The sequence below is a fragment of the Leptodactylus fuscus genome, chromosome 4 (genome assembly GCF_031893055.1).
Source record: "Leptodactylus fuscus isolate aLepFus1 chromosome 4, aLepFus1.hap2, whole genome shotgun sequence".
Lineage (NCBI taxonomy): Eukaryota > Metazoa > Chordata > Amphibia > Anura > Leptodactylidae > Leptodactylus > Leptodactylus fuscus.
The window spans coordinates 174,721,109-174,747,409 of record NC_134268.1 but is presented as its reverse complement, the minus strand read 5'-3'; the positions used below and the strand labels follow the sequence as shown (position 1 = coordinate 174,747,409).

The 26,301-nt window shown below is 42.4% G+C and overlaps 1 protein-coding gene across 1 annotated transcript in view; it reads right to left on the bottom strand.

Annotated features, from left to right (window-relative positions):
• The window catches only part of RFTN1 (raftlin, lipid raft linker 1), a 262,249-nt gene extending 236,258 nt beyond the window's left edge, over window positions 1-25,991 (bottom strand). Inside the window, exon 1 of the mRNA XM_075271433.1 lies at window positions 25,726-25,991. The gene's annotated coding sequence lies outside the window, so the exon portion shown is untranslated. The remainder of the gene's footprint in view (window positions 1-25,725) is intronic.
• Window positions 25,992-26,301: the final 310 nt, after the last annotated feature.

Sequence of the window (26,301 nt, the reverse complement as noted above, 5' to 3'; positions counted from 1 at the left end):
TTCACACGGAGGAAAATGGTGCTGAATTTGGTGCTGAATTTCAGCGCTGAAAAAAAAGGCTCCCGTGGACTTCAATGGGTTCATTTTTATACTAGCAGAATTTTAGTTCTGCTAGCAGAAAAAGGAACCCATTGAAGTCAAAGGGAGGCTTTTTTTTCAGCGCTGAAATTCAGCACCAAATTCAGCACCATATTTTCCTCCGTGTGAATGGACCCTTATTCCTTCAAGAAGACAGAAGCAGGTGAAGTGTCTTCTGTTGGGGGTGTCCCTACACAATCTACTACTATCCAATCAGTGCTACCAATATAAGATTTTGTAGGGACACTCCCCAACTGGTAACACCCACTTGGCTAATTACTTATAAATTTCTAGTAGGAATTACAGAGGAACGACATATCACAGAGGTATAAGAAAATATGTTACAGAATTATTTCATTGGGAAAACAAGGTAACAGGACCTCTTTACAGAAGACCTTTCATCACTTCAGCAAAGTCCAGTTCTACGAATAGTTGCTGCTCCACTGATTCCAGCACAGTTGGATTTTCTTTTTTTATCTAGCCCTCACTATTCCTGAGCAATCAGTACTGTTATTCTTCTTTTGCCTCAGTCAGGTGGGAGCAGGCACTATCTTCCTATGATTGGGGCTTTGCCCATCTGACTGTAGATAGCCTACGTGGCATATCAGGCTCCAAAACTAACGGAACTGATACCTTGGGAATGGTGGGAGCTAGAGAAAAAAAAAATCTAACTGTGCTGGAAACCGTGGAGCAACAGCTTTGAAGAGATACTAAGAACTGGAGTTGGTGGAGGTGGTGAAACGTCCTCTTTAAGTCGATTCTTGCATCTGTAATAATAACTAATATTCATTTTGATAATTCCAGGGATGTAATAAATGCGTCATGCTCTGTGCAAGAAACAAATTGGATTTCCTGTCTCCTAATTAAACAGTATCAAAGCGATTATACATAAGCAAGGGGTGGTGGTGGGTATCCGGCTCGCCAATAACAAAATGTTACATACGCCATTATTTTTATTCCTGGAAGTTCTCTCCCTTCTTCATTCGACTACATTCTAATTTCACCCCTATCAATGACATATTTCTGCACTGAGAAATTTTCTTGAACTTTCCAAACAAATCACTAGGAGGATAACAATCAGCCCGAACAATGAATCCCGTTATATTTCTAATACTATGTACACAATGGCATTTCAGCTGTTTTTATTGACATATGAAGGGTAAATCTTGGCAAGTATTTGTCTCCATCCCCAGCAAGATAATACCGCAAATAATCGCCAGACTAAATATGTCACACTGTTTTCTTTTCTCAACCATTTTCTGTATGAGGAACATTGAAAGAGGGCAATTATTTTCCCATTCGTGCCGTAGGATTTAAGCATTAAGTGGCCGAGGTCACTCGGTAGTCATACGTTTTAAAGGGGATGGATTTTTCTATTTCATGCAAAGATGAAAGAGTAATAGCGCTGAATTATATAGCTTTATAGAAGATCCAACAATAGTGGCTGAGGCCAATCTAAGCTCATGCAGGTGTCTCAGCTGCAGAAAGTGCTGTGCTGGTGGATGTAATCCTGCCATATATTGAAAGTGTAGCCGGCAATGTGGGCTCTGCAGGGAACAAACACTATGATTAGCATATTTATGAGTTTGGCTATTTTACCGGAGGGAGAAAAATCCTACTACTAAATACTCTATAGGACATCAAAACTTTCAGAAAAATGTGTATTTGTAGCCTGATTTTACATGAGTGCCAACTGCTGGGCATCACACCGTAGCAATTTTGAAGGGACATTAACCCTTTGTCTGATGTCATGTGCACTACAGATGTAGAAAAATAGACTTTGCCGTTCTACTCTCCGAGGCTGTATCTTTCATTGAGCTTTGATATGATATCTTTTATGGATTCATAAAACGTTAGCCCCACACATAACATTTCTTTTGTAAGATTGTAGTTTAATATCCTAATCATCATAGAAAATCAGGCCACAATACTTTATTCATTTTTTTATGTTTAGGCGTCTGTTCTTTATGTTGTTCATTACACGACGGCCTATAGTCAATTGTATTCTGGCATCTTGGAAATAGAATTTCTTCATTGCTAATTTATATATAGAAACTATTGTTACAAACTGATAAGTCAAGTAATATTATTGTAATGACTGCTTAGTCTATAGGCTAGTCTACAGCATTTACTAATAGTCTTGTGCAGGTCCTATAAAGGTGTTAGGACCTGTACAATTGGAGACTGAGGCCCGGTTCAAATCTGCGTTCAGGTTTCCATTTTCCGATAAAAAAGCGCTTACCTAAGGAAACCCGCGGACCCCATCGACTATAATGGGGTCTGTGTGGTTTCTGCTCGGTTTCCCCACGAAAAAGAGAAAAAAGTGCTGCTTGTAGGAATTTTCTCTCTGCATATTTCATGCGGATAGGGGAATGGAATAGCCCGAACGCAGATGTGAACTGGGCCTGACTCAGAAGACAAGGCTTAAAGAAGTATTCCAGTAACAAGTTAACCCCTATCCAAATCTTGAGGCCTTCACTAGAGATGAGCGAACACTGTTCAGATCAGCTGATCCGAACAGCACGCACCATAGAAATGAATGGAAGCACCTGTGACGCCAGACGCCGGCAAAGTCAGCGTCACAGGTGCTTCCATTCATTTCTATGGGAGTGTGCTGTTCGAATCGGCTGATCCGAACAGTGTTCACTCATCTCTAGCCTTCACCAATCACAAGAACTGGAAGGTTTTGCACCACAGCTTGAACGGACCAATACATCACAAATGTGTCCCACTGCTCCATTCATTTGTTATGGAGAGACAAAGTGCAGCACTCAGCTATCTTCAGTAGTTCCAAGTGAATTGAATGGAGCAGTGACACACACTTATAAACACTGCAAAACACCCCAGTTGTCATGATTGGTCGGGTTCTCAGCAATCCAACTCTCTCCAATCTACAAATTACCCCCTTCCCTAGGATAGTGGGTAAGTTGTTACTCCAACAAACTATTGCTCCAGCCAGTTGTTTACAACCAGAAATTGGGAAGTACCAAGGAGAACATAGATGATCTCCTGGTGCACACAGAGAATATTTCTTTATATGCAGCATTTATCAATTTTAACTTTAATGAAAGAAAAAATAAAACCAAGGGAAAGGAGAAAATAAAGTGAGGTTATGGCACATGGATGCCATAAAGGCAAGCTGGAGCATGGAGAAGAGTCTGCTAGGGCCCTGTCTATGCAGTACATTGTAAACTGTTTATTTTTTATTTATTTTTTTTTGTAGATTGTGAGCCCCACATAGAGCTCACAATGTACATTTTTTCCCTATCAGTATGTCTTTGGAATATGGGATGAAAATCCATGCAAACACGGGGAGAACATACAAACTCCTTGCAGATGGTTTTATGCCCTTGGCGGGATTTGAACACCAGGACTCCTAACCACTGAGCCACTGAGTTGAATTTTTGGCATGTCATATAGAATGACTATCATGGGAGAAGAGCTGTCTTCAAGAAACAACCCCTTTACTGTTGGATTATAGCAATATCATCTTGTTTCGGTGTTCATATGAGGGGTCATTCACTAGGTGCAAAGTGAAGAAGACTTTACAGTGGTCTTCCAGCCTTTTTTGTCTCATGGTGGAAACCCAAAGCAGAGCTGATAAGCCTCAGAAACAGATACAGGAACTCATAGTGAGTTACGTGTCTGAATCAGCCATAGAATCTACAGCAAGATCGATCAGGACTCTCTTCCCATTGCTGCCTTCCATCCAAAACAAGGGAAGGCAGATTCTGAATGTAATTTCTGAGGTGGAATCCGCCTGAGAATCAGCTCCAAATCCCTATGTGTGAACATGGCCTTACCATAATCAATCGTTTTCTAAAACTACATTTGTGTTTGTTGCAACCCTGACTTTTTCATCCGGCAATTTCAAATTAAAAAAACTAACAAAAAAAACCCCATCCGATTGACCACCAGTATAGCCAATAGGATCCCTCAGGCTCCATCATTGTCAAGATCCGTTTTAGTCCGACAGATCAATAGAATGGAAATAAAATCAAAAATGTGAATGTAGAGAGTCCTGTATAAAATCTTTTCAAAATGGTATTGATATGATAATAAGTTAGGCTCCGTTCTCACGGAGTAACGCGCCGCTCATTTAGACATGTATACACGTGTCGGAGCGCGGCTCTTCAAAAAAGATCCCATTGATTTCAATGTGTGACGCGCGTAAGCCGGCACCCATTGAAATCAATGGGATCTGTTTTGAAGTGCCGCGCTCTGACACGTGTAAACATGTTTAAATGAGCGGCATGTTACTCAGTGAGAAGGTAACCATAGTGTGTAAGTAGTGCCTTTGTACATGCTACAAGGACTGGATTTTTACGGGATGTAAAGTTTTTCCCTGTTCTCGGACTAGTAAAATATCTCTGCACGTAAATGAAGAGCTCAGACAAAGCTCCAGGTAATTCTTTGGACATCCATATGATTGGAATGCAAAGGCTAATGTCATCGGTGACTATCATAGGATTGGATTAAGAAATATATTTAGAGCAATTACCACATGCCTAACCCCATACAACATGGAGGATAAACGGAACCTCATGCTTTTGAGTGTGTCCTGACAGCATGCATCTACTTTTTTTTTAAATCTATATTCCAGGTGAAAAAGCTCTTTAAATGGGCAACTCCAATTCTTAACGTGATGACATATTGGGCACTGCTGTGTTGTCTAATACATATGTGGAGGACATAGGTGGGATTGTAACAGTATGATGGACACACAATTGGGCATAATACTGTGTGCAGGGGTCACTATGGGGCATAATAGTGTGTGTATGGGCCATTATGGGGTATAATCTGAGGGGGCCCATGTCAAACATTCATCTTGGGGACCCACCATTTCTAGTTACGCCAGTGGTGTGTGAGCAGCGTATTTTTAATGGACCATTGAAATATAGTTCATGTCCTATTTTTGTCCATTTTCACAGATCCCGTCATACACTCAAATGTATGAGGGATCTGTGAAACCAGGTGCTCCGTGGGTGCAGACAGCTGTAAAAGATGGCCGTTTTTCATGGTTGTTTTGCACCTTGTCCATCTGAATGTAGCCTCAGTGTGCGAGCTTTGTTTTTAAAGACTAGCACACTGACCCAATATTGTATTCTGGCACCATATACATATGGTCATTAATAGCCATGAACTCAGTTGCAAAATCAGCACAGGTCCTATTCCTATACGTTTGTCAGCTCCAACTTATTAATGAAATAAACAGATTTCTTGAGGGCACAGACAGATAACATCCATGTGCAGGTCATGCCATAAGGCATAACTATCCATTTTGCCACTATAAAAAAAAAAAATAATCAGACATTATACATCCAAGTGTTTCCATGTGCCATCCGTGTCCAATCAATGTGAGTCCGACAAAAAAAAAAAAGTAAGTAAAAATAAACAGACGTGTCAATGGCTCTATTCACTATAATGGGGCTTGTATGGCGTCTGATATCTCACAGCATATAAGCAGAAATGTAGATAAGTGTCCTCACATTACCCAAGAAATAATTATTTGCAAATAACAAAAAGAAATTCGTGTGCAGAATAGATTAATCTGTTGCTAAATAAGAGGTTGTGCATTGTATAATAAATCATATACTGAGCATAAGGAGAGCATTACAGAGAGTCCTTCTGCTGATCTTAGAATAGTAATTAAACAGACTGCCTTTTTCTAAGATTTAGGTGGGTGGCCTTGTCACAGTGAGTAAGATTTGCCACACATAACAAATTCAGGGAAAAGTGCCATTTGTTTGCGTGGTAGTGGGCAGCCCGCCTCTCAGTTTCTTTGTTTCCTTTGCACCTGAGTAATTTTTGTCCTTCTGCACCTGAGGCAAACAAGAATGATTCATTATAAAAGCAACATTTCCAAATTGGCTGAACCTCGGTCGGATCTAACAAATGTGCTACCTGCTATGATGTGAAGGACAGCTGCACATCTTGTGATGGCGAGCGGCGTGCTGATGTGCCGCAGCCTCGCGCTTTGTAGTGGTTTGTAACAAGAGAGGCCGTCCTGCAGATCCTGAAATAAGGCACATCTGGCAGAACTACATGTGGAAATGGTAAAGGCATGATTTCATCCACATCTACAGACAGGCTGAGCGCATTGTTGAGAGCGAGAACAGCTTTGTTTTTGTACAAAATTAGAAAATCAATGGAGGTTTTTTTCCCAAAATGATTTTATTGAATTTTCAGGATACTGTGTAACAAACCTACTCCAACATGCAGTATAAAGACTGGAGGGAGGGAGGGGTGTTAATTATAAGGAAGGAAAGGGGATCACCTTGAAATAATAGCTGTCAAGGTTGCGTCTTGCGTCTTCTTGTAGACAACAACCACTGGGAGAGAGAAAAGTCATTTTGAGAAATTAATGAAGACATCTCCAAGGGAACTAGAGGTGCGTTTAAAAGGGTGAACAAGTTTCTCCAAACTATAAGACAGGACATCAGTTTTAGTTCATCAGGTGTTTAACAGCCAGGACCCCCGCAGATCAGCTGTTTCCTCATTATGACATGAGTTGTCCTGCTCACTTGCTGTACTTTTAATAATGGCGGTTGTGAGACTGCAGAAGTTTTCCCATTCAAGTACATGGAACATTCAAAAACTGTTTTGGGGTGTTCAAAGTATTCCAATTTTGGGTAGATAATATTCCAATAAATGTGAATTTGGCATTTAGCTGTCCCAAGGGAACCAAGTGGCCCTGTGTGACTTTTCCACACCTGTTGGCAAGTATAGAAGCAATGATACAGGTCTTCCTATAGTTAACTGCAATTTGGCTGTAAGACCAGGGTCACGTCTACGCATGGGTTTCCATTCAAGGAGTCCACTTGGGCACCCCCCAACTCCGAACAGAAACCTAATCCGCATAAAAAAGCTGTTACCTTAGGAAACCCGCAGACCTCATAGACTATAATACGGTCTGTGTGGTTTCCACTTGGTTTCCGCACGAAAAATACAGAAAGACAAGTGCTGCTTGCAAGACTTTTCTCTCCGTATATTCCATGCAGAGAAGGGAACAGAATGGCCGAACGCAGATATGAGCCAGGCCTAGGGAAATGTGAGGTCATTGTCCATTTTGCTATTACAAGGAGATATTAGCCAATGTAATTACATTAGAGAGAGACAGGTACAAGGACTTTTTAGACTACGCAAGATCTGCTGAATAAGGAAAACAAATAAGACTCATTGATAAAAAAGAGGAATTTGCTCCTAGCGCCACCTATTGGAAGGTAGATCCCTATAGATAATACCTGGTTTTCAAAGAAACCTAATGGTATAATCTGGGAATAATAGGAATCATACTAGCTTGGATATTATGCCCAGGCTATGCCCTTACATTTCTTTTGAATACCAGATATTAATCTATAGGGATCTACCTTCCAATAGGTGGCGCTAGGAGTAAAGTCCTCTCTTTCACCAATGAGGTTTTATTTGTATTCCTTACCTACGGTAGTACACAGTGTCATGCATGGAAGCACATTTGGAAAATGACGATAAATAAATACAACTTGTGAGTATTCCCACTACAGATCTCCAAACCTTCAGTATCGGGGATGTAATATTTTTCCTGGCATTAACATCTGGTGCTGTCTATCAGGTACATTCTGCTGGCAGAGCAGCTGAGAATCAACACTTTCTACTTTCTTCACCATACTCCACAATATTGCGGCACAGATTAATGGCTGCATCCCCTAGGATGGAGACAGGATGCTGAAAGCTAAACTCAAAGGGATGACTTGGAGATCAATGGAGGGTCCAACCCCACTATCAGGAGAACTATCAGGAGAAAAGGGACTTTGCTTGGGCAGCATGCACACTGCTCCCCCTATTTAATATCGAACTGCTGCAAATAGCAGAGCTCTATACCTCGTCTTTCTCCGGTACTCCCAGTGAAATGGATTCCCCACTATTCCTCCCTTCCCATAAAGGTCTGAGCATTTGAGTCTGCACTGATCTGCAAATTATAACTTGTTTCATGGAAAAAACCCTTTAAGGCCAAGGCCCCATGTTGCGGACAAACTGCTTTTTTTGTTGTCGATTTTGCTGCAGATATTTGAGCCAAAGTCAGGAGTGGATTTAGCATAAGGGAGAAATATAAGAGCTTTCTATACATTTCCCACTCCTGTTGAAGGTCCTCTTGGCTTTGACTCGAAAAAAAGCAGCAACATCTGCAACAAGAAAAGCAGTTTTTCCGCATCATGGGGCAGAGGGGTGCTCTGGGATTATGGATGAACTTCACTTCCTCTTGTCAGGCCAATAACATCATTGGTCACACGGCTATGCTGAAGCACAGTCCCATTCAAATGAGTGGGGATGAGCTGCAAGACCATGCACAGGCTAGGCTGAATGTGGGTGTGACTGGCACCCTCTGATGCTCCCATTTAAGTGAATGGGTGCATCGTCCAACTCCAGTCACACCCACCAGGGGTGTAACTACGGAAGTAGCAGCGGTAGCGGCTGCCACAGGGCCCAGGACATTAGGGGACTCAGCGGGCCCCTGATGTTTTTTGTTCTTTTTAATAGGCCATTACTTGCTGGTGACCTCTGGTCTAGCATTGAAGAGATCTGCGGTAAGTGTCCCCGGAGCCCAGGAGAGGTAAGTAATAGTGTTTTTTATGTTTGTCACCTCCCCTGGGTCATCCGATCTTTATACTCTGGGTCTGAAAAGTCCCAGAGTATAATAATTGTTCATGGGTGCTCCATACTGGGGTATAATACTTTGTGCAGGGGCCACTATGGGGCATAATACTGTGTGCAGGGGCCACTATGGGGCATAATACTGTGTGTCCAGGGGCCACTATGGGGCATAATACTGTGTGCAGGGTCCACTATAGGACATAATACTGTGTGCAGGGAAACTATGGGACATAATAGAGTGAGCTTGAATGCTGATTGTGGGTAGGGGGGAGGATCGGGGGTCAGGGCGTGGTATGGGGGACCCCATGCCAAATGTTCGCCTTCGGGCCCGTCATTCCTAGTTATGCTACTGGCACCCACATTTAGACTGGCTGAGGTCAGGATCAATGTGCATTAGGGGAAAATTAACCTGATTTTCAGAATCAATGTGTGGGGGGGGGTCTCAGTGCTCGGAGCCCACCAATCAGGTATTTTTTCTCTATCCTATGGATATGGTAAATACTTGCGTACCTCTGTATCAGTTATTGCATATAAGGATATAAGTTACATTTTGGCTGGCAATATATTTTATCATGGAGAAATCGTAGAATAATTGTAGCTAGTTATGTTGTAGTATAAAGTTGTACATCCATATTTCATATTTCCAGTGTGGTTTAGAAACAGCCAATTTGATTGGTTCCTGTGGGCAACAAAGAGGCTTACTCGAGACTTTTTTGATAAATGAGGCGCAATACTTTATATCTTAATAGCACAACAACATGACAATTTGTTAAATACTTTTTATAGTTGTCACACAAAAGGCCAAATGTGATATACAGGAATACTCACACAGTGTGCTTATATTGTTACCCTGAGCACTATACTATAGTTTGTATTTTCTTAACATTAAAAGGCACGAGTGGGTGTAACTACACCCGAACAGGCATAAGCTAGATCCAGGGCTACAATTATCGATTTCTATGGAACATCCAAATATAGCCTGACAAATAAGAAATACGGATATTCTGCAAAAATAAAAATAAAATCCAAGTGCCAGCAAGTACAAAAACCTTGCAGATCTAAGCTGTTACTTAGTTTCTAATAAGAAGTACACTAAGTAGGTTCTTTTGACGTGACCTATTTTTCACAAAATATAGCTGACTCTCACTTATAATCTTGTTGTCCATAACATACTTGTGAATTATGTCTCCAAGCAACTATTCAGTATGTCAAGACCACAGATATGTAATTTTTGACTTGATATTTCACTCAAACGAGAGTCAGAAAGGCACTAACTATACATTATGCCAGCCCTGGTCTCAGAATGTGCAATCTATTACCATCAGTAATGGTCCTTACATTTCTAGCGTATGACCAGTGGCATATACATCACCAATGCCATAATGGTGTCCTAACAAAAGAACCCAGTGGGTTTAAAGAACTATAAGAAATGAAGGAAATAATAAAAATGAAGTAGGAGGTATACACTTTAAAGATTAACATTTTCTATATCCCACATGAGGATATTTTTGGGTAATTGCCACATTTATGCATGCAAAGTGGGCACGGGAAAAGTAGGAACAGCTTGCTGCCAACTCATATATAGCTTTGATACCATCCAATTAACTAAGCGTGGATGAAAACAACTAGCTTGTAAAGTACACTAAATCCTTTAGTGCCTCAGAAGGGATTGCTATAGCGTTTTGGAAGAAAAATGACTTTAATAAAATTAAAGATATACACTTATTGTCATAATATTCTACCATCCATGCCTGGAGCTCTTGTGCAGACCAATGATCTCAATGAGGAAACATCGAAATTCGCATAAAAAAATTTGATATTGAAACATGGAGGTAAAAAATGTGATACTCAAACCAACCATATTGTAGCCTTGTAGGGCTGGGGAGCTGAGTTCAAATCGGATGGTGGAAGTGGGTAACTACTACGTCCAATGACTGGCTGAGGAGGGTAACTACTGTGTCCAATGACTGGCTGAGGAGGGTAACTACTACGTCCAATGACTGTCTGAGGAGGGTAACTACTACGTCCAATGACTGGCTGAGGAGGGTAACTACCACGTCCAGTGACTGGCTGAGGAGGGTAACTACTGTGTCCAATGACTGGCTGAGGAGGGTAACTACTACGTCCAATGACTGGCTGAGAAGGGTAACTACTAAGTCCAATGACTGGCTGAGGAGGGTAACTACTACGTCCAGTGACTGGCTGAGGAGGGTAACTACTGTGTCCAGTGACAGGCTGAGGAGGGTAACTACTACGTCCAACGACTGTCTGAGGAGGGTAACTACTACGTCCAATGACTGGCTGAGGAGGGTAACTACTGTGTCCAATGACTGGCTGAGGAGGGTAACTACTACGTCCAATGACTGTCTGAGGAGGGTAACTACTACGTCCAATGACTGGCTGAGGAGGGTAACTACCACGTCCAGTGACTGGCTGAGGAGGGTAACTACTGTGTCAAATGACTGGCTGAGGAGGGTAACTACTACGTCCAATGACTGGCTGAGGAGGGTAACTACTACGTCCAATGACTGGCTGAGGAGGGTAACTACTACGTCCAGTGACTGGCTGAGGAGGGTAACTACTGTGTCCAGTGACAGGCTGAGGAGGGTAACTACTACGTCCAATGACTGTCTGAGGAGGGTAACTACTACGTCCAATGACTGGCTGAGGAGGGTAACTACCACGTCCAGTGACTGGCTGAGGAGGGTAACTACTGTGTCCAGTGACTGGCTGAGGAGGGTAACTACTGTGTCCAATGACAGGCTGAGGAGGGTAACTACTGTGTCCAGTGACAGGCTGAGGAGGGTAACTACTACGTCCAATGACTGGCTGAGGAGGGTAACTACTGTGTCCAATGACTGAATGAGGAGGGTAACTACTGTGTCCAGTGACAGGCTGAGGAGGGTAACTACTGCGTCCAATGACTGGCTGAGGAGGGTAACTACTGTGTGCAGTGACTGCCTGAGGAGGGTAACTATTGTGTCGAGTGACTGGCTGAGGAGGGTAACTACTACGTCCAATGACTGGCTGAGGAGGGTAACTACTGTGTGCAGTGACGGCCTGAGGAGGGTAACTATTGTGTCGAGTGACTGGCTGAGGAGGGTAACTACTACGTCCAATGACTGGCTGAGGAGGGTAACTACTGTGTCCAGTGACATGCTGAGGAGGGTAACTACTGTGTCCAATGACTGGCTGAGGAGGGTAACTACTGTGTCCAGTGACTGGCTGAGGAGGGTAACTACTGTGTCCAATGACTGGCTGAGGAGGGTAACTACTGTGTCCAATGACTGGCTGAGGAGGGTAACTACTGTGTCCAGTGACTGGCTGAGGAGGGTAACTACTGTGTCCAGTGACTGGCTGAGGAGGGTAACTACTGTGTCCAATGACTGGCTGAGGAGGGTAACTACTGTGTCCAGTGACATGCTGAGGAGGGTAACTACTGTGTCCAATGACTGGCTGAGGAGGGTAACTATTGTGTCCAGTGACTGGCTGAGGAGGGTAACTACTGTGATCAGTGATTAGCTAAGCAGCCATTTCCTGTGTGTTAAGAAGGAACAGGAAGTAGAGACTATAGCAGGGACCCAGTAAGCTTCAGAACGAGAGTAGTCAGCGATCAATAAGGTACATATCACTTTTTCACATTTATTATGCGATTCTAAAAAAAAAAAAAATATTGGCTGGACAATCCCTCATAAATTGCTCATATTGTTCTGTAAGCGAACAATTAGTCTTAAAGGGACTCTTAACAAACTAACCCTGCCCTGCAGATAGATATTTTAGGGTCACCTGGAACAAATGTTCTTCCCTTGTGAATTGGTACCTCTATTACCAAGATATCACCACTTATGACAATATGCAAACAAGCTCTTTGCAGCAATGATGGCCTTGCCACTGACCTCTTTGGGGTAACTGGTAATGCCCTCATTGCTACGAAGCGGGGAAAACACAGTTTGAATCAGATGACCCAAACCTATCTATGAGGCTGGGTATCTATGAGGCTGGTGACAAACTCCCTTTAAGTTCTAAAAATATCCTAAATAAATTGTCCCTAAAAATGACTCCCTGGAGTTTCTACATGAAAAATGAGTAATCTCTAATTACTAATAATACTGCTTTGCTAGTTGTCCTTCCTCTGAGGCTCCATCCATTAGATGTATCAGTACGCTATGTGCTCATATACCCACACAGGATGATCTCACCTAAATATAACAATAGATTTTTTTTTAGAGGCATATATTTTATTAAAAAAGTAAACTTGGACATGTTTGCATAGTAATACCCTAAGCCCCTTCCCCAATAATGAATTATTTCTTTACATTTGAGTAACCACTTCAGATGGTTTCCTGCATGGTTGTCATCTTAAGAGTTCAAGACTGTAGAAAGATGTAGCCCCTTGATTATCTGTTGCTCCGTCAGAAGCAGACTGTGACATCCTAACATGGGAACGACAGAGCCTAATGCCATCAGTTTCAGCCCAGATTCAAGTATCTATACTAACGTAGGTCTGGAAGTCAGACCAAACCACCCAAGCTTGTGGCAGTCATGTTTTGTGCAGCCAAAGTACCAATTGTAAAATGGTTATCAATAGTGAATATACACAAATGGGCTGTAACGTAGGGTGCTAATACATGTGTCAGCAGTTGTAGGTAATGCTCTCAATTTATCACTAGTTTCCACCAGGACTTGCAAATTGCATTTTTACAACTTGTGGAGTCTTGTGGTACTCAGGACTTACCAAAAGTGGTTCAAGTAAGGAAAACCATGTCATAGCTAATAGAGATGAGTGAGTAGTATTCGATCGAGTAGGTATTCGATAGAATACTACGGTATTCAAAATATTCGTACTCTTATCGAATACTACTAGCTATTTGCAGTAAATATTCGATTCAGAAACAGCGTTGATTGGCCGAATGATATACACTGTATAGCATTCAGCAAATCAATGCTGATTCTGCAGCAGGCTCGTCCTTGCTAGTCGGGAGAGCTGGCAGCTTGCTGTTACAAGGGAGCTGACTTTTTCTCATAGGAATGCATTGACCAGAGTAGATTGGCCAGTGTACAGCATTCGGCCAATCAACGCTGGTTCTGCCGGAGGCTCGTCTGTGAGGAGGCGGAGTCTAAGATCGGAGCACAGTAGTCTCCATTGTGGTCCGATCTTAGACTCCGCCTCCTCACAGACGAGCCTCCAGCAGAACCAGCGTTGATTGGCCGAATGCTGTACACTGGCCAATCAACGCTGGTCAATGCATTCCTATGACAAAAAAGTCAGCTCCCTCGTAACAGCAAGCTGCCAGCTCTCCTGACTAGCAAGGACGAGCCTGCTGCAGAACCAACATTGATTTGCCGCAGGCTCGTCTTTGCTAGTCGGGAGAGCTGGCGGCTTGCTGTTACGAGGGAGCTTACTTTTTATCAGCGCAACTGCAAGCGCTGCGCAGTTAAAGCACACGGACCCCATAGACTATAATGGAGTCCGTGTGCTTTAACTGCACAGCGCTCCTCCTGAACACTCTCCTCCTGCTACTCGTGGACTTGGTGACTCTCCTTTAGTCGAATAGTGGTTTCCCCTGAAACAAGAATTTTTTCCCATAGACTATAATAGGATTGGATATTCAATCGAGTAGTCAAATATTGAGGCTCTACTCGAAACGAATATCGAATCTCGAATATTTCACTGTTCGCTCATCTCTAATAGTTAACAAAAAGTCACTGATATACGTGGGAAGTGACGACTGGTCTGTCTTGTCCCATCTCACAGAAGAGCTACTGTAGCACAAATTGCTGAAAAGACAATCCTGAGTATCCATACGGTAGCTTAAGTGACATCTTACACTTTGTCATAATCTGTTGGACTCAAGGGCGGTTATCTGGATCGGAAAGCAAAGCACCTGGCAGAAGAGGACACGCCACTAAAACCCTTTTTAGATAATTTACAAAAGGATTTTCATGAAAATGGAGCTGCAATGCAGAATAGGAAAGGCATCTTTGGAAAGTATAGAAGACACCCTACAAGATACTGTCATTAGTTTGATACTGATTTTCCTGCTGACAGACCCCCTTTGAATGAACAGCTACTATGGACCACCACTGGGTGAAATAACCATTCTTGCTTGTTCAGAAAAAAAGGACTCTCTTAGCCTCCCTGCCTCAACACTATTTCAGAACGGAGGGAAGGGAGAGACACTGGCGAGTGGCGTCACCAGATATAATGGCCACTTGATAGCAGGTGCTTTACCAATACTAGAGTCACTGTGACATCCATCCCTATGGTTACTACTGCAGTTGGGTTGGTATTTTTTTTTGGTGTTTGCTGTAATATCGTGCCTTTCATTTTAACTGTGAAACTCCCCAGAAAAAAATGCCCTTTTTATTAGAATATTTCACTGCATAATTACACAAGCGATAAAGTATCCTGCATAACACTCAGCATAAATCATGCCTGGAATTCTTTTTATTGCCTCTTTTGATGATGACTCCACAATGGTGATTTTGAAAGCACTTCTGACAGTACTTATTGTACATAGTAGTGAAATTCTGTCCGTAATGCTTGAGGGTATAAGTGACATTCTTAAAAATAAAATGTTCTTTCTTTTGCACGCTTTTAGATGGTGCTTGGTGGGATGCGGCCATGTACTGACACTGAAACATGCGGGAGTTTTCTGCTTAGAAATGTACAAAGGAATGCTGAGGAGTACATGAAAGGATGTTATGTAAACATTCTCCACTTCTACATTTTAGGGCTGGATAACTCCCATTTTATGCACGAAATAAAACACACGTGCACAGGAAAATCCCTCCACACCATTCTTAGAATTATGCTGAAGAGGAGCATGTGATATAATGCAGTTATAATGTCTTTAGTTACAGTCAGGGTAGTGTAGTACATCAGGGATGGTATGTCAGAGACGAGCTACAAATGATCAGAATTCCTATCCTGCATGTAGGTAAATGGATAACCCTTCCCTCCTTGTAAATCTAGGGCTAAATACCCTCCATTCTATGGGCTAGTCACGTCATATTTTAGCATCTGCTTAATGGATCTGTTTTATGGATACAATGCAACATTGCAACAATGCAACATTGCAATGCAACAATGCAACATAATCCTTGTACTGTGGCATTACTATACGCATTGCCTCCGTGCTGTGACATCACTGTGTATATTGTTCCTGTACTGTGACATCACTGTGTATATTGTTCCTGTACTGTGACATTGCAATGCACATTGTCTCTGTACTATGACGTCACAATGTTTATTATTTCTGTATTATATCAGTATGTGCATTGTTTCTATACTGTGACATCACTGTGTACATCAGTGGTTCTTAACCAGGGTTCGATCGAACTCTAGGCCCTATGCACAGTTCATTTTGTGTACCAGTAAAAAAACATATACCTATGTCTTGAATTTGGAAATAAAATCATATTTGATTTATCACTAAAGAAGGGTTTGGTGAATGTGCATATGAAAATGGTGGGTTCGGTACCTCAAAAACGGTTAAGAACCACTGGTGTACATGATACCTGTACTGTGACATCACTGTGTACATGATATCTGTATTGTGACATCACTGTGTACATAACACCTGTACTGTGACATCACTGTGTACATGATATCTGTACTGTGACATCACTGTGTATATCGTTCCTGTACTATAGCATTGCAATGCGCATTGTTTCTGTACTGTGACATTACTGTGTATATCGTTCCTGTACTATAGCATTGCAATGCGCATTGTTTCTGTACTGTGACATCACTGTGTACATGATACTTGTACTGTGACATCACTATGTACATGATATCTGTACTGTGACATCACTGTGTACATGATATCTGTACTGTGACATCACTGTGTACATGATATCTGTACTGTGACATCACTGTGTACATGATACCTGTACTGTGACATCACTGTGTACATGATACCTGTACTGTGACATCACTGTGTACATGATACCTGTACTGTGACATCACTGTGTACATGATATCTGTACTGTGACATCACTGTGTATATTGTTACTGTACTATGGCATTGCAATGCGCATTGTTTCTGTACTGTGACATCACTGTGTACATGATACCTCTATTGTGACATCACTGTGTACATGATATCTGTACTGTGACATCACTGTGTACATGATACCTGTACTGTGACATCACTGTGTACATGATATCTGTACTGTGACATCACTGTGTATATATCTGTACTGTGACATCACTGTGTACATGATATCTGTACTGTGACATCACTGTGTATATTGTTCCTGTACTGCGAAATCACAATGTTTATTATCTACGCTGTGTGACATCATTATGTACATTATCCCTCTACTACTGTATTACATCACTGTTTGTATATAACTGTGTATTAATGGGACCACACCAGTTTGACTTTGAAGTTACTTTACCCTAATGCCTCTTATATTATAAATAAGTGTTGCATGCTTATGGCTGGAATAGGTTAAGGGGATATTGTCACTCCTTAGGGAGAGACCACCATATAGGTGTGTGGAGACTTACCAAGCCATTTGCGCTCCACTGTGAGGGATCATGGGAAGAATATGCAAATCTGTCTCCCATGATGTTAATATAGGGAGACAGTGCCTCAGTCATGCAGCCCACTAGGGGCGCTCCCTTTAACATTATGCCTGACCTTCCCAGAGGCCTTTGCTGCAATGATGTGGGATTTTACCAAGTCAATCTCTCAGCTGTCCCCTATATCTGTCTACCTATATTAACATCATGGGAGACAGATTTGCATATTCTCCTATGGCTGAAATACACATTTAACAGGTTGCCCAGAATAAAAAAGCTCCATACTTGTCCACAAGCTGTGTGTCATTTTGTATCTCTGTCCCATTTACTTTAATGGAGCTATTTTGCACTAGCAAACATAACCCATGAACAAGTATGACATTGTTCCTGGAAGAAAAGATGTCACAAACAACATTCACATCACTTGTCGTGCAACATGCCTGTGGTTGGGTTGCACAACCAAAATTGTCTAGGTGCTGTCTCCAATCTTCAAGCTACAATGTGCCTTCAATGAGCAGAAAACCTTAAAGAGGTCATACAACATTAGAATAAAGGGCATCATTTTCCCCTGAGAAACCACATCGCTATGTCTAACATTGCAGCTCAGCTCTGTACAACTGAATGGGTTAAGCAGTACGACACAGACCAGATTTTTCTGGAAAAAAGACCATTTTCTAAACTTGAACTTAGAACACAGTGCAACCAGTAAATGGTAAATCATAAATATAGGTTTTCTGCATAGATGTAACGTTTAGAGCTGGATATAACAGTGAAGTCAAGTAGTCTGATATAGTAATACATGGCAGAAACAACATAAAGTGCACATATTGTTGATACAGTCAGTTTGACAATGATAATCTTTGAGGAAAAACATACGATTTTGCCAGTAAAAAGGATCAAAATGGCAGAAATGGTTTAAACAGGTTATCTGAGAAGTAATAAATCTCATGGGTGTTTTCCCTGCACTGGTTAAAGGGATTCTATCATTAAAATAGTATTTTTTCTGCCTACCACGTAGGAATAGCCTTAAGAAAGGTTATTCTTCTCCTACCTTTAGATGTCTTCTCCGAGCCGCTGTTCGGTGGAAATCCCAGTTTCCGTCGGTGTGCAAAAGAGTTCTCTCACAGCACTGGGGGCGTCCCCAATGCTGCGAGAGAAATCTCCAGCGCCGCATTAATTTTCGTCTGGAACGGCCTCTCTTCGCGTCTTCTTCCGGAGCTGTGTTCAAACTTCTAGGCCTCAGGCCAAGCCAACTGCGCATGTCTGCCGGCCACAAGAAAATGGACACTTACACTCTAAGTGTAATGTGATGGCGCTTATATAAGTCAGCATATAAATACTTTATAAATAAATAAAAAAATAGAAGAGAAAGCAATATTCACCTTACTGATCCCTTGATGATACTGTTTTCCTCTGCCTAGGTCACCATTGCTCTCTGCTTCCTTTCCCCTCTCAACACACAAGGAATGCATCGGGTCATCCTAGTTACTCTGCTTTCTGAAGTCGGAATACGAGCTCCAGGACTTACATTTTCACTCTGATGACATCATAAGAATAGTCCATATATGGTGCATGTGCAGGATAAACGATTTTATGAGCAAGGATTTGGTTCCTTGGTCTATTGCTTAGAGAGCAGCCTCACCAGACAAGCAATTATGTTAAAAATAGACTGGATTTGTGTTTCCGTCAGTAATCAATTCAATGTAACCTGATTATATTAAGTCATGAAAAGCAGAGAACCGTCAATTCTGACTTCCCTCATAAATACTGATAATAATATTAGGTTTGGTGGGTCTATTTTTGTATACTAAAGTGGATTGTTGCTACTGTATGAATGTATGATGTATCTCATAGATGAATGCAAGATTTATTAGTTAAAAGCAGATGTTCTAGTAAAGTACATGGAAGACAGAATCCGGGTGAGGTTAAAAAGACAAAAACAAAGAAAAGATGACGTTATACTTTGGTTTCGCTATGTAGGGGGTTTTCCGTATCAGATTATTGATGGCCAATCCTATAGCTGACCATATACGTTACATCGATGATGCAACACTCGGATGAACCAGCCAATCATCACTAACAACCAAAGTGCCAGGTCAGGGCATAAGTTGTTAAAAAAAATGTGCAGCGAGCCTGTGCTAATGATGATTGACCACTTTAGGCCAAAAAAGCAAAATATTGGTATTTTCGGCCAAGTGCTGGTTAAAAATATCTAATAAGTTTAGAATAATAATTACCATTGTGAATGGACTTTTCTGGTAATTTCATAGCCATTTCGAAAAAATGGGCAATGCTGGGACTATTGTGTGCACCCGAAGAATTAGAAAAGAGGGAAGAGCTGGCCCTTAGGGGAAAGTCTGGAAGGAAGAGGGGTGGGTATAATGGGGTGGGGTGGGGGTTGAGTTAGTTGGGAAGGGCTAGTAGTGTGCGGGATAGTTAGAGACAGGGAGGGGGTTATGGGAGGAAGGGAAGGGGTGTATGGGAGGGAGGGACAGAGGAGGGGGTAGTAAGGTGAGAGGTAGCTACTGTGGAAGCTGAACCAGGTAAACAAATACAGAAGATACCATGAGTTCCCAGAGACACCCAGAAATCACTCAAAACACGGCTAAAGGTATTTGGGTGCATTTATTAACCTATTAACCCCTTCCCGCCGATGGCACTTTTTGACTTCCTGACCAAGCTCGATTTTTCAAAACGGACATGTGTCACTTTATGTGGCAATAACTTTGGAACGCTTTAACTTACCAAAGTAATTTTGAGATTGTTTTTTCGTAACACATTGTACTTCATGTTAGTGGTAAATTTTGGTTGATATGTTTTGTGTTTAATTATGAAAAAATAGGAAATTTGGTGGAAATTTTGAAAAATATGCATTTTATAAAATTTGAAATGATGTGCATTGCATACAGAAAGTCAGACCGCCAAAATTATATCATAAATCTCATGTCCCAGATCTCTGCTTTATGTCGGCATCAGACTTTAGTCACCCTTTTATTTTTTATGGACATTAGAAGGTTTACAAGTGAAACAACAATATTCCAAATTTTCAAGAAATTTCCAAAACCCATTTTTTAAAGGACTAATCCAGTTATGAAGGGGTTTTGAAAGACCCTTGTATTAAAGCCCCCCATAAATCACCCCATTTTCAAAACTGCACCCCTTAAATAAGCCAAAACAACAAATACCTAGTAATTTAACCCTATAAGTGCTTAACAGGAATTAATACAAAATGGAGGTGAAATTTTCAAATTTGATTTTATTTTACTAATATTTTCGTTTAGCCCTAGAATTTGCACATTCACAAGGGGTTAAAGGAGAAAACACATCCCACAATTTGTTAGGCAAGTTCTCCCGACTACCATAGTACCCCACTTGTGGGTGTAAACTAATATATGGACGCACAGCGAGACGCAGGAGGGAAGGCGCGCCAAAGAGCTTTTAGAGGGCAGATCTGGCTGTGATCAGTTTCAGGAACCCTGTCGCTTTTACAAAGCCCTTGAGGTGTCAAAACAGTGGAAACCTGTAGAAAGTGACCCCATTTTGAAAACCGCACCCCTCAAAGAATTTATCAAGTGATGTAGTGAGCATTAGTAACCCCGAAGTGAATGTGTAAGCTGTGTGGAGTAAATTGGGTACACCAAATCCCATTCTATTTTCCCACCAGCTCCTATGACGCGGACGGGGAAGAGGGGCATTCTGGGGGATCAGCGCTGGTGTATTATCTCTCATAAGCTCTAAATATGGGGTGTCCCCTGAAAACGCTCGCACCGCTTACACATTTCCTTCTAGTCGCAGCCACTTATGTCCTAATGATTTGGCGACTTTTAGGGTTTTTGTCTTCACATTGTACAAGCTAGATTTTTATTTTTATTTTCTGGCAATGTGGCCATATGAAGGCTTGGTGTTTGCGGTATTAGATGTACTTTTCAATGCCACCATTTTGGGGCCTGTAACTTATTGGCTACATTTTATTAACTCTTTCTGGGTGGGATGTAAAAGAAACATCAATTCTGGCATTACTTTTTAGCATTTACTTTTTTCCCCGTGCAGCGTACAGCATAAGTAACATGTTACCTTTATTCTGCGGGTCGGTACGGTTACGGGGATACCTCATTTATATGATTTTTTAATGCGTTGCTATTTGTGCAGAATAGAATTCAATTCAGGGAAAAAAATCTACTATTTTTGCATCGCCATCTTCTGAAAGGCATAACATTTTTATTTTTTGCTAGACAGAGCTGGTTGAGGGCTTATTTTTTGCGGGAAGACCTCTTCGTTTTATTGGTACCATTTTGGTTTTCATCTAACCATTTGATTACTTTTTATTGAACATTTTGTAAGGGAAAGGTGGTGAATAATCATTATTTTGTGCGGTTTTCTAGGTTTTTTTTTTACGCCGTTCGCGTTAAATAATGTTTTAATTTTATTGTTCAGGTTATTACGGACGCGGCGATACCAAATATGTAATTTTTTTTCTCTTTTTCTTTATTTTACATAATAAAACATTTTATATGGGGAAAAAGGGATTTTTGGAGCTTTATTTATTTCTAATTTATTTTAAACTTATTTAAACTTTTTTATTTTTACTTTTTTTTCACTCTTTTTTTCTGTCCCCATGGGGGATTGAAGCAGTGATCGGCTGATCACTGCTTCAATACATATACGCTGCAATACACGTGTTAGGGCTCGTTCACATCAGCGTTCATCTGTCCTTATTGCAGGTTTCCGTTTCCTGCATAAAACAGATGCAGGAGACGGAAGCCTGCAGGATACTTTCTCATCCATTCATTTGAATGGGTGAGAAAGCTGTCCGGCCGTGAGCGTTTTGCGTTCTCCGCCGCGAAACCGGGTTTTATAATCCGGACACAGAGTCAAACATGCACTACTCTGTGTCCGGATTAAAAAATCCGGTTTCGCGGCGGAGAGCCTAAAACGCTCACCGCCGCTCACGGCCGGACCCGGTCTATGGTTTCCGTCTTCTACCATGCAGAAGACGGAAACCATAGAACGGAGACATGAACGCAGGTGTGAACCTAGCGTCACACGTGTATTGCAGAGCACAGGAAGCTGTCAGCCTGTGTGGACACACAGGCTGACAGCTTCATTTATGGCAGGATCAGCCAGGCGCGAGGAGGGGGTAAGTGAAGGGGCAGACCCGGGGTCACTGATCAGACCCCGGGCTGCCCCCTACGAACACCGGCACCCCCCGAAACCGGCGCAGGGGGTGCCAATCGCCTCCATATTATGTTGAAACCCCGGAGGTGCCGGTGGTCATGTTGACCGCCGGCATCTCAGGGGTTAACACCCGCGATCGGACCCGGTTCTGACCGCGGGTGTTACGGGGCATTGTCAGCCGTGTATTACGGCTGATACCCGCTGTGCATGGTGCGCGCACAGTTTCTGTGTGCGCACCATGCATCCGCAGTAATAGTACGGCGGTTTGCGGGAAGCCCTTCCCTGCAGCGCCGTACTATTACGGCGCATGTCGGGAAGGGGTTAACAGCATTAACAGACCTTTTTTAAAGAAACATTTTTTTGGCCGGAAAACCCCTTTAAGGCTAACCATAGGCCATTATTTCCTGGGGATAGTTTAGCACGGATTATTATGTAAAATGTCCCGCCTGCACTAAAGTAAGAACACCCATGTAAAAGCACGCGTACAATCTGGGAGCTAGCCATGAAATCTACTCCTTACAAGGTTTCCAATCATTTCAGTGGAGATATTACTGTATCCTATTAAATCTCCCCGGGTAACAGTTTGATTAATTTTTATTATCTCTTATAAGAAATTGTACAATTACCAGTAGAAAACAACCCAAAAGACTAAACGCCAGCATAAAAAATGGGTATAACATAGTGTATTAATAATGCATCCAGAAGCACTTTAGAGAATCTGATCACACTGCAAGTCTTTGAACATTTTATTTGGTCATTACTGATAATTTCCCAGAGATTTTTCTGGTGGCGTGTGCCCGGTGTGTGCCATCAGCTGCCATCAATTAGTTACATCAGATTTCCATTTTTGTTTGGATGGTCAGAATACTGTAGCCCGCTGCACTATTCTATGACAATCCAATATTATTACCCTTGAAGTCAAAGAAACAATGACTCCTGAGGGAAGGCATCTGCTGCAGTCCATTAGGATCAATTATGATGCAAGTGTGAATGTAGCCATACTGCACAGCAACTATTTCAGATGTGTCATCCAACAATCTAGTGTGGATGGGTGTCTCTCAGACAACTATCTCTCCCGACCTCCGAAATACAAGCAGGCCGTCCACCCAGAATAAAAGGATTTGGTATGTTGAAATACAACTGCCCAATCCTTATCTTCCCCAACATCTGCCCCTAGAGGAGAATCAGGAGGAATCACTAGATGGTGGCGAGTCCCACCAGAGTCAGCAAGTTTGACTGAGATACATGTAATAAATGTAGTGAGCTTTAATCTAAGGCCCCACAGGGTGTCCCGCAGCAAAAAAGACCTGCAGGAAAAACCGCGGCGGCAACACATTGCGGTTCTTCCCACAGCACTTTAGACAGAAAGCTTCCTGAAGCCCCGATGTGACTGCACCCTCTGCACCCCTAGTTGGACTCCTACCATTCCCAGAAAACTTTTTTCGGCTGAGGCTCCAGAAAAGCTACTTTTTTGTAGCAGATTTTGCAGCAGTTTTTTGAGCCAAAGTCATAAGTGGGTTGACAGATGATGCCAGGAGAGGAAAAAAAAGGTTATTAGATTTCAACACCCCTGACCATTTTGTTCTCGCAGGAGGCCAACCTAAGAGGTGTCAGCAGCAGTTTTCTTCCCGCTTTACATTGAATATAACATGGTCGGCTAGTTACATTTCTCTATTCTGAAGACAAACAGCAGAAGACACAGTTACTCGCCTCAACACCCCAGTGTTTCTCTTTTCAGCAGCTTTATGGACCTGATCCCCATCTTTAATTCTTGAGAGAAATCCTGCATCAATGCCTTCTGATATACCCACTAGAAATCCCCGTACTAATGGACAGTCAATGAGAGTGACACCAATGATGTGTGAATTATTTATCTACATGTCTGTTACTTTTATTAGAAAAAGTCTAATAAAATGCTATTGATGCCACTGTAGTATGTGCCCCCTCCTCTCCGCAACTCACTACCTGCTCACACATCTGTCTCCTTACTGCAGACCCCACCACAAATGATGCCATAAACAGAACTCATTGACATCCATCAATCCCAATGAGCAGTGATGTGAGAGGTGCGAGCGGTCCCTGTCCTCGGGATGTGCGACCCTGCAATGAAGTGAGCAGGAGCTGTAACTGCGCTGACGAGACTTGGTAATTATCTGTCCCCAGCTGCTCCAAGGATCTCCAAGCTGTGCACCTATGAACCAGCGACTCCTAAGGGGATATTCACACGTGGAAGATTTGTTGCAGAAACCCTACAACTGAAAATTTGCTTCCTTCATCTGACCAGGGTTGTTTTAGTGACAAGCACATGGACTTCAAGCCAGATTCAGATGAACAAGACAGAGAAATGTTGGGTAAAAATCTGCTGTATGTGAATATGCCCTTACCATTGCATTGATGCATGCATTCAAGATGAATAAATTAAAATAAGAACCCCACAGAGGTCCCTATGTAAAATTTATCTCAGAAATCACAGTGTGCCCCCATAAATTCAGAACCCATTGTGACGCCAAATGTCAAAGTTAGAGTTCATGGTGACCCTAAATGTCAATGTCAGTGTTCATAGTGAACTTATATGTCAATGTCAGAGTTCATGGTGACCCTACATATCAACGTCATTGTTCATAGTGACCCTAAATTTCAATGTCAGAGTTCATAGTGACCCTAAATGTCAATGTCAGCATTCACTGTGATCTCCATTGTAAACTCATTGATCCTCTTAATGTAAAATTAAGTTGTAAATTATATTGCCCTCCAATGTAAAACTAAGTTGAAATTCATAGAGAACCCCAATTCTAAATACAGTCAAAAATCAGTGACCCTCAATGTAAAATTAAATTGATATTTATAGACGCCCCAATGTAAAGTTAAAACCAGAATTCATAGCGATCCCCTCAACATAGTCAGAAATCATAGTGACCCCCAATGTAAAACAGTCAGAACTTATAGGGACCCTCAATGTAAAATAAAATTGATATTCACAAGGACCCCAATGTAACATAAAAACCAGAATTCATAGTGATCCCCTCAATATAGACAGAACTTATAGTGACCCCCAATGTACAATACAGCCCGAGATCCCAGTGACCCCCAATATACAATACAGGCAGCCCCATCATAAACAGAAGCATGTCAATGACAGTGCGATCACCTAGTCACAATTCAGTGACAGCGGGGCAGGCAGGAAGGATTGCAGCCCCCCAATATACACAGCGCACCCCAAAGTGCTCACAGAAGTCCGGCAAATAGCCAAACCCTCGGGTAATGCCCTGTGTATAGGACCCCGCAGTGCCCGTATAATGCCCCCTTACCTGAGGCGCTCAGGGTCCGCACAAGTCGCAGCGCTGTCTCCCCGGCAGGCGCAGTCACATAGCAGGGGGCGCAGGAAAGTTTTGGGGCTCCGCAGAGCTGAATGTCAGGCGCTGGCTGAGGTGACCCGGAGGTGACAGGGAGCTCCCCGGGGACAGGCGCTAGTGCCGCGGCTTCTCTGCACTTCCTTCAGCGCTGAACTCCTGAACAAAATGTGTTGCTGAGCATGTTCAGTACAAGCACATCCTCTGCTGCCCGAGCTGTGCCCACTCCACACTGGCACCCCACACCAATGGAGAGCAGAGGCAGAGCACAGCCAAGTTGTAGCAGCTGAGAGCAGGCAGCATGAAGGAGCAGCAGCCCGGTGTGTGATGTGCACAGTCCCCACAGGCTGCAGCCTCCCCTCTCCTACAGGAAATCCTCATCTGTCACTCTCTGGCGCCCCCTCCCTCCACACGCTGCACCTCTCACTCATCACAGCCTCATTATTCCTATGTACATCCATCTACACAGGACTGAGGACCCCACAGGAGGCCAAAACCAGGGGATCCCCATTCTATCTACATACACTTCAGTCA